The following is a 9,057-nucleotide window of genomic DNA, read 5'->3' on the forward strand; positions in this document are numbered from 1 at the left end:
TCCCTCTCAGGGTCGCATCTGGAGAGTTTCCAGTCCTCTACCAGTCTCGGCTATGGGAGGGAGAGTCAAGCAGAGGCCTACCCATTCCATTCCTAGCTTGTGCAGTGGCCAGAGAGCGGAAGGTAATCTGCTACAAGTCAAAACTCACCCGTGCTGGGCAGCAGCGGCGTAGCAGAGAGTCGAGGGAGGAGACTCGAGTTAACTGCGCAGAAGGTGGCAGTGGTAAACCACTTCCAGATATTTACCAAGAAAACTCTGGATACACTACCAGTACAATGGCAGAAGGAGAACGGGGCATTCTAGGAGAGATGTGTCTGTGGTGTCACTATGGGTCGGAAACAACTCAACGGTATAAGACAAGACAATACAAAATAGGTGTGAAATTTGTTCTTCCCAGCTATTAGATTGTAAAACTGCCTGACTTTATGCTTCTCCAAGGTAAGTAAACTAGCTCCATCTCCTGAAAAGAACATGATAGCACTTTTCAGCGCTTAGTACAGCACTCAGCACACCAAAAGTGCTCAAAAAATACCATTGATGGTGATGATTCATGAACCCCCTCCCAACCCCCAATCTGCTGAGCGTTCACCTACCTTGATCTTAGCAGAGTTCTTGGCATATAGTAAGAGTTTAACAAATGTCATTGATGATGACAGTTCACAGAAGCCCAAAGGTGTGTGTCACATGACTGTCAGGATGAGGTCAGGTGACAGAAGGAGCAGAATTCCTTGCAGTGAGTTAGCGAGGGTGAACACTATCCTATTTTTCATTCATTAATTCAATCGTGCTTATTGAGCCTTTACTGTGTGCAAAGCACTGCACTAAATACTTGGGAAGTACGAATTGGCAACATATAGAGATGATTCCTACCCAACAATGGGCTCACAGTCTAGAAGATGGGCTCACAGTCTAGACTAAAGCTACTTGACTTGGGCCTCATCCCATCTCAGGTTATCAATGCGGGGCCGAAGGTCATAGTCTAACACCATATGTTGTTTGGGGAAGACAGAAGTGGCTTAATTTCTTTAGGAAAACAATAAAGCATCCACTTCAATCAGTCAATCAATCAATCATATAGTAAGCGCTCAATAAATACGATTGATGATGATTAAGCGCTTACTGTGTGTAGAGCACTGTACTAAGTGCTTGGGAAGTACAAGTTGGCAACATATAGATACAGTCCCTACCCAACAGTGGGCTCACAGTCTAGAAGGGGGAGACAGAGAACAAAACCAAACATATTAACAAAATAAAATAGAATAGAATACAAGTAAAATAAATAGAGTAATAAATATGTACAAACATATATACATATATACAGGTGCTGTGGGGAAGGGAAGGAGGTAAGACAGGCAGGATGGAGAGGGGGGCGAGGGGGAGAGGAAGGAGGGGGCTCAGTCTGGGAAGGCCTCCTGGAGGAGGTGAGCTCTCAGTAGGGCCTTGAAGGGAGGAAGAGAGCTAGCTTGGCGGATGGGCAGAGGGAGGGCATTCCAGGCCAGGGGGATGATGTAGGCCAGGGGTCGACGGCGGGACAGGCGAGAACGAGAAGCATACCATTGGGGATATGAAAGGGAATGTGTTATGAATTTCTTATAAGGATTCAACTAGGGATGGAGTTCTGTAGTGCCCTTAACTTATTGCATTGAAAAGCAAACATTATTTTGCCTTCCATATTTTACAGGGAAGCTAGAGTATTATTTTCTCCATTTCCAAAGAGCACATACAGTTAAAGCTGAACTTGAACTGTAATGAGATAGCTCTATTTCTAGACTAAAAAAGTAATTAAGACCTCTGGGGAGGTTAAGGAATCTCCCTACCTGAGAGAGAGAGAGAGAGAGAGAGAGAGAGAGAGAGAGAGAAAGAGAGAGAGACTGTCCTGGGTGATTTAGGCATTAACAACAATAATAATAATAATAATAATAATAATAACAATAATAAATGGGGTATTTATTAAGTGCTTATTATATTCCAGGCACTGTAATAAGCACTGGGATGGATACAGGCAAATTGAGCTGGGTATGGTCCCTGTCCCACATGGGACTCACAGTCTTAATCCCCATATGACAGATGAGGGAACTGAGGCACAGAGAAGTGAGTTGCCCAAGGCCACAGAGCAAACAAGAGGTGGAGCGGAATTAGAACCCATGACCTTACAACTCCCAGGCTCGTGCTCTATCCATTATGCCATGCTGCTTTCCAGAAACTTCCCCAGAAGTAGTGATCTGTATCAGATGACTTCTTGAGTAACTTCCAGCTCTATGCTATAGTATTTAAATAACTTTCAATAGATATTCAGCTAGACGATTGTACAAATGCACCCATTTGCATTTGGCAAATTCATTCATTCATTCATTCAATCGTATTTATTGAGCGCTTACTGCGTGCAGAGCACTGTACTATGCGCTTGGGAAGTACAAGTTGGCAACATATAGAGACGGTCCCTTCCCAACAACAGGCTCACAGTCTTTCACGGAGCAGCAAATCACTTTATTTCTCTGCACCTCAGTTTTCTCATCTGTAAAATGAGGATTCAATGTCTGCTCTCCCATCTACTTAAACTGTGATTCCATGTGGGATAAAGACTATGTCTGACCTGATTATTGACCCCAGCACTTAGTACAGTGCATGACACATATTAAGTGCTTAACAAATACCACATTTTTATTATCAGCTGTCTAATAAATGCTCAGTGCCACTTTACCTTTCTCTTCCTTCTCTACCTTAGAACCTATGTGTTCCTTATCCTGACAGCTTTGCTGACTTTTCTTAGTTTCATGAGTTTATATTGGTGTTGGGGCATATTATACCAGCTTAACAAATCTCACAAAAATCACAGTTAATTAACCTGTTCCATGATCTGGAATTGAATTAAAGTTTTTATAAAGATTTTGAATGACCATCAGTAGTCTGTTATTTAATTTCCTTTTCCATCCTTATCATTCAATCATATTTACTGAATGCATGTTGGGTGCAGAGCACTGTACTATTTGGTAGACACATTCCCTGACCACAATGAGATTACAGTCTAGAGGGGGAGGCAGACATTAATATAAATAAATAAATTACAGATATGTGCATATGTGCTGTGGGGCTGAGAGTGGGGTGGATAAAGGGGGCAAACCCAAGTGTGAGGCTGACACAGAAGGAAGTAGGAGAAGAGGAAATGAGGGCTTAGATGGGGAAGGCCTCTGGAGGCCAATCAATTAATAATATTTACTGAGCACTTTCTCCATGCAGAGCAATATACAAACCACTTGAAAGAGTACAGCAGTTATTAAAGACATGAACCCTGCCTTCCACGAGTTTACGATCCAGTGTGGGACAACAGACATTAAAATAAATTATAGCAAGGAAAGCAACAATTAAAGACGGGTAGTGCTATGATTGGCCAACGAGATAGGAGGAAGCAGGGCAGTGTGAATATCCAAGTGTTTAAGTAACATAGACATGCTGAAGTGGAAGACAAGGACAGGAATTGAGAGCCGGGAGAGGAGAGATTAATCTCTCTGTCCTCTCTGCGCTTCAGAAATTTGATATTTTTCGATTTTGGTCAGCTCCAGTTTCCAGCCATCTAGTTGCCTCCAGTTTCCAGCCATCCAGCCAAGGTTTTGAGTCACTCTGGGAGCACAAAGCTTCCTCCTCCACAGAAAGAATCTCTCAGGGAGAACAGTCCCCCAAGAGCATACTGGATCAAAACGACCCAAAGCAGGGAGATTTCCTTTCATTTCGGTTTTCAGCGTTCTCATTAAAAGATAAGATTTCCAACTTATCATGGCCTTAGAAAAGTGTTCCATATCTGCCACATCACAACTATATCATGCAGAATTTAAAATAGGTGCTAATTAACAAGGTCGTATCCAACTTTCATTGTTAAAAGATAGATGTGCCATGATGAAGCACATCTAGAGAATCGTCTTACGCAAAAGCGAAACCAAGTCGTTGTTCAAAATTACCAATTCATAGATAGCTGATCCGCTAAATAGTCTTTTTTTTGCCCAAATCACATATTCATTATCCAAATTTCCTGTCCCAAATGTGATAATATAGTGTGATAGAACATGCCCCAACAAGACCCAAATTGACTTTTTGCGCCCAGATGCTACACAGACAGTGCGGATTGTAAAGCAAATATCTCACTCTATTATCTGTTGTCTCTGAACCAACAGATTACATGGTTCACTGACGAACTGAATAACTTTAAGATGGTTTGCTCATGTCTATTTACACATATTCCACAGAAATATATTAACAACTGAAGAACAGCTGTAAAGATTATATATATTTATAGAGAGAGAGATGAAGAGAGAAAGAGAAGGGGAGAAAAAGAATGTATGCCCCTACAGATCCCACAAAAATTTTGCATGGCAGAGCCAATAAGAAAAAGAAACACACATGCCCGTTTCTAAGTGCACACAGTTTTGAAGCATCAATTCAGTGATTTAAAGAAGCAAAGAAGGGAATTCTTGGCACCATATAGAAAGTTCAGTTACATCAGTAATTTAGACTGTGAGCCCACTGTTGGGTAGGGACTGTCCCTATGTGTTGCCAACTTGTACTTCCCAAGTGCTTAGTACAGTGCTCTGCACACAGTAAGTGTTCAATAAATACGATTGCTCAGTAATTATAGTCACATAGCAGACAAGTGCAGGAGTCTGGATTAGAATCCAGGTCTTTCAGACTCGCCGGCCTGTGCTCTATCCACTAGGCCACGTTGTTTCTCTATGATAGGTTTGTATATTTTTTACTTGTTACAATACATGTGGTGGGTCACATTGGCAAGAGGAACTGAGACATATGTAGGAACAGCAATCCTGGATGTGAAGAGATTAAAAAATAATAAAACAAGAGAAAAGACTTCCACCTAAGGCAGAAAGGAGAATGCAAGTCAGATAACAAATGCAAAGGAAAGATATTTATCCCCATACTACCCCAGGGTCTGTGTCACATCAACTCCTTGCTACCCTGATGTCAACTTGGTATCTGGGGGCTAAATGGGAGATTAGAACTGCCCCAGCAGAGGGAGCGGAGGTAGGTTATTTGTGATCCAGGAACAGAAAAGGCCCTACTGAGAGCTCACCTACTCCAGGAGGCCTTCCCAGACTGAGTCCCTTCCTTCCTCTCCCTCTCGTCCCCCCTCCACCCCCCATCTTACCTCCTTCCCTTCCCCACAGCACCTGTATATATGTATATATGTTTGTACATATTTGTTACTCTATTTATTTATTTATTTATTTTACTTGTACATATCTATTCTATTTATTTTATTTTGTTAGTATGTTTGGTTTTGTTCTCTGTCTCCCCCTTTTAGACTGTGAGCCCACTGTTGGGTAGGGACTGTCTCTATATGTTGCCAACTTGTACTTCCCAAGCGCTTAGTACAGTACTCTGCACACAGTAAGCGCTCAATAAATACGATTGATGATGATGATGATGAGAAAAGATGCATGGCCTAGTGGAGAGTCACTGGGACTCAGAGGATCTGGGTTTTAATCCCACTCTGCCAACTGCTTGCTGTGTGACCTTGGGCAAGTCACCTAACTTCTCTGTGTCTCAGTTCTCCTGTTCTCTCTCCTACTTAGACGTGAGCCCCATGCAGGACAGAGACCGTGTCCAACCTAATTAACTTTTATCAACCCCAGTGCTTAGGACACTCTTTGACGCATAGTAGGCACTTAACAAATACCATTAAAAAAAAATAAAGAAACCTGGAGAGAGCTCAGCAGTCACTGTGGAGGAGGAACTCACCATGTATGATAATTTAGAGTATAAATTGTTAGGTCGGGCTTCTCTGTTCTCTCTGCTTGTAATCCATCTTGGAGCACACCCAATTTTCCTGAATGCATAATTTGCGTTCTTGCCAAAGTTCATGTTTAAAGAAATTTACACTGGATTTAAATTTTCTTAAATTAAGGAAATTTAAGGAAAATTTGTGCTGGAATATTCATCCTCTGAGACAGTGTCCATGTGCACAACCCTTTCTTCAAAAACCATGACACTGTATCTATAACAGAGTCACTTTGTCAGAAGAATGTTCTCTATCAATTAAACATCAATCGAGCACTTTGTGTAGAACACTGTAATAATAATAATAATAATAATTATAGCATTTGTTAAGTGCTTACTATGTGCCAAGCACTGTTCTAAGTGCTGGGGTAGACACAAGGTAATCAGTTTGTCCCACGTGGGGTTCACAGCCTTAACCCCCATTTTACAGATGAGGTAACTGAGGCACAGAGAAGTTAAGTGGCTTTCCCAAGGTCACACAGCAGACAAGTGGCAGAGCTGGGATTAGAACCCGCATCCTCTGACTCCCAAGCCCAAGCTCTTTCCACTAAACCATGCTGCTATATTTCTTATGGGATTGGGGAAAAACTAATGAACTTCGCTAATCCCCTAATAATGTTCTAGTGAAATAAGATGTGAAAATACTCTTTGAGGCAGAACTAAGTATATGTGGGTTGGATACTTTTCCCCACTCTGTTTGCATTCAGTATAAAGCCATGAAAATGACTAGGAAGCCCCCAAACTGCAAATTAATTGTGGGCAGGGAAGATGTCTATCAACTCTGTGGTATCGTAATGAGAAGCAGTATGGTCTAGTGGATAGAACACATGCATGGGAGTCAGAAGAGCATTCATTCATTTCATTCAATTCAATCGTATTTATTGAGCACTTACCGTTTGCAGAGCACTGTACTAAGCACTTGGAAAGTACAAATGGTAGCTTCAAAACAAACAAAATAAAACCTTCCTCCATACAAACAAGAAATACTGGAATTTGTAACCAAAGGGGGTTGAGAGGCAGAAAATACCTGTAGGTTCTGTCCACAGTGGTTACTTGGGGAACTGGTATGTTGCCAACTTTTACTTCCCAAGCGCTTAGTACAGTGCTCTGCACACAGTAAGCGCTCAATAAATATGATTGATTGATTGATTGATTGGTAAAGATGTAGAAAAGAAAGATAGGAATATTAGATAGCCCTAAGCATTAGGTTGGATGGCCAGGAGGGAATCCAATACACTGTTCCTTCAAGACTCTGGCTGCCATTGCTACACATGCAAGAGTGGATGAACCATTGGTATGACCAGTAATGCCATTTCTTGTGTTCTAATGAAGATGGAATTTCCTATCATTTCTATGTTTCGGTTTCCCCAGCTCTAAATTAGAGAGCTATTATACATCACAAACAAGTTGTGACAACTAAGAGAAGTATACGAACAACTTCAGGAAGACATGAAAGGAATATGGAAAAAATTATTTTCTTTTCTAGCACACATACATTTCAATAGCATTTTGAAAGTTACTATACTTACTGTAAACTATTTTAATATTCAACCATGGCATAGGTAGTTCCATTAATAACCTTGTTATGGCTAGTTCAAATATTACAGTTTTCCCACAACCAGTTGGAGCAGAAATCACAAAGTTCCTGTCAGAGTAAAGAACATCATCCAGGGCATGAGTTGTAATCGTGACTCAGTGGAAAGAGCACGGGCTTTGGAGTCAGAGGTCATGGGTTCAAATCCCGGCTCTGCCAACTGTGAGCTGTATGACTTTGGGCAAGTCACTTAACTTCTCTGTGCCTCAGTTACCTCATCTGTAAAATGGGGATTAAAACTGTGAGCCCCCCGTGGGACAATCTGATCACCTTGTAACCTCCCCAGTGCTTCGAACAGTGCTTTGCACATAGTAAGCGCTTAACAAATACCATTATTATTATCCCCCTTCTAGACTGTGAGCCCTCCGTTGGGTAGGGACCATCCCTATAAGTTGCCAACCTGTACTTCCCAAGCGCTTAGCTTACTGAGCACACAGTAAGTGCTCAATAAATATGATTGAATGAATGAATGAATAATCCCAGCTCTGTCACTTGTTTGCTGTGTGACCTTGAGCAAGTCACTTCACTTCTCTGTGCCTCTGTTCCCTCATCTGTGAAATGGAGATTAAGACTGTATAATTTTATATATATGCATATATATGTTTTTATATCTATAATTCTAGTTGCTTATAATGATGCTACTGATGCCTGTTTACTTGTTTTATATCTGTCTCCCCCATTCTAGACTGTGAGCCCGTTGTGGGCAGGGATTGTCTCCATCTCTTGCTGAACTGTATTTCCCAAGCTCTTAGTGCAATGCTCTGAACACAGTAAGTGCTCAATAAATATGATTGAATGAATGAATGAATGACTATGAGCCCTATGAGGGACAGGGACTGTGTCCAATCTGATTAACTTGTATCTACCGCAGTGCTTAGAACAGTGCCTAGCACATAATGAGCACTTAAATACCATTATTATTATTATTATTATCATAGTCTCTCAAGGCTTAGTACAGTGCTTTGCATACAGTAAGCACTCAATAAATACAGTTGATTGATTGATGGATGCCTCCTACACCAGAGGGACGACAACAGCCATGTCCATAAACTGACAGCATTACCACATAGGTAATGCTACATACTAAACTAAGGTGGGTGAAGTTGTTTAGGCCTCAGAAATAGAAACACCAGTGAGCCATAGACTTAAGAATCCTGATGAATGCTGAAAAAAGAGACAGTGGTGGGGATTGATAAAGTAAGATTAATAGGGGCAATTGATAGAGGGGAGTTAATAGAGGGGGGTTGATGGGGGTAATTGACAGAAGGAAACTGATAGAGGGGGACTGGTAGAAGGGGATTGATAGAGGGGGTTGATAGAGGGGGTTTATAGAGGGAAACCGACAAAGCGGAACTGATAGAGGGAGTTTGATTGAAGGGGGACTGATAGAGCGGAGTTGAAAGAGGAAGAGTGATAGAATGGGATTTATAGAAAGGGATTATAGAGGAGAATTGATAATAATAATAATGGCATTTTTAAGCGCTTACTATGTGCCAAGCACTGTTCTAGGTGCTGGGGTAGATACAAGGTAATCAAGTTGTCCCACATGGTGCTCACAGTCTTAATCCCCATTTTACAGATGAGGTAACTGAGGTACAGAGAAGTTAAGTGACTTGCCCAAAGTCACACAGTTGACAGGTGGCAGAGCTGGGATTAGAACACACAACCTCTGACTCCCA

The 9,057-nt window shown here is 41.5% G+C and overlaps 1 non-coding gene across 1 annotated transcript; it reads left to right on the forward strand.

Annotated features, from left to right (window-relative positions):
* On the forward strand, positions 1–138 carry LOC119927699. Its single transcript, XR_005450677.1, has one exon. It is a non-coding gene; the product is annotated as a small nucleolar RNA SNORA7 (small nucleolar RNA).
* The last annotated feature ends 8,919 nt before the right edge of the window (positions 139–9,057 follow it).

The sequence above is a fragment of the Tachyglossus aculeatus genome, chromosome 4 (genome assembly GCF_015852505.1).
Source record: "Tachyglossus aculeatus isolate mTacAcu1 chromosome 4, mTacAcu1.pri, whole genome shotgun sequence".
NCBI classification, from domain to species: domain Eukaryota; kingdom Metazoa; phylum Chordata; class Mammalia; order Monotremata; family Tachyglossidae; genus Tachyglossus; species Tachyglossus aculeatus.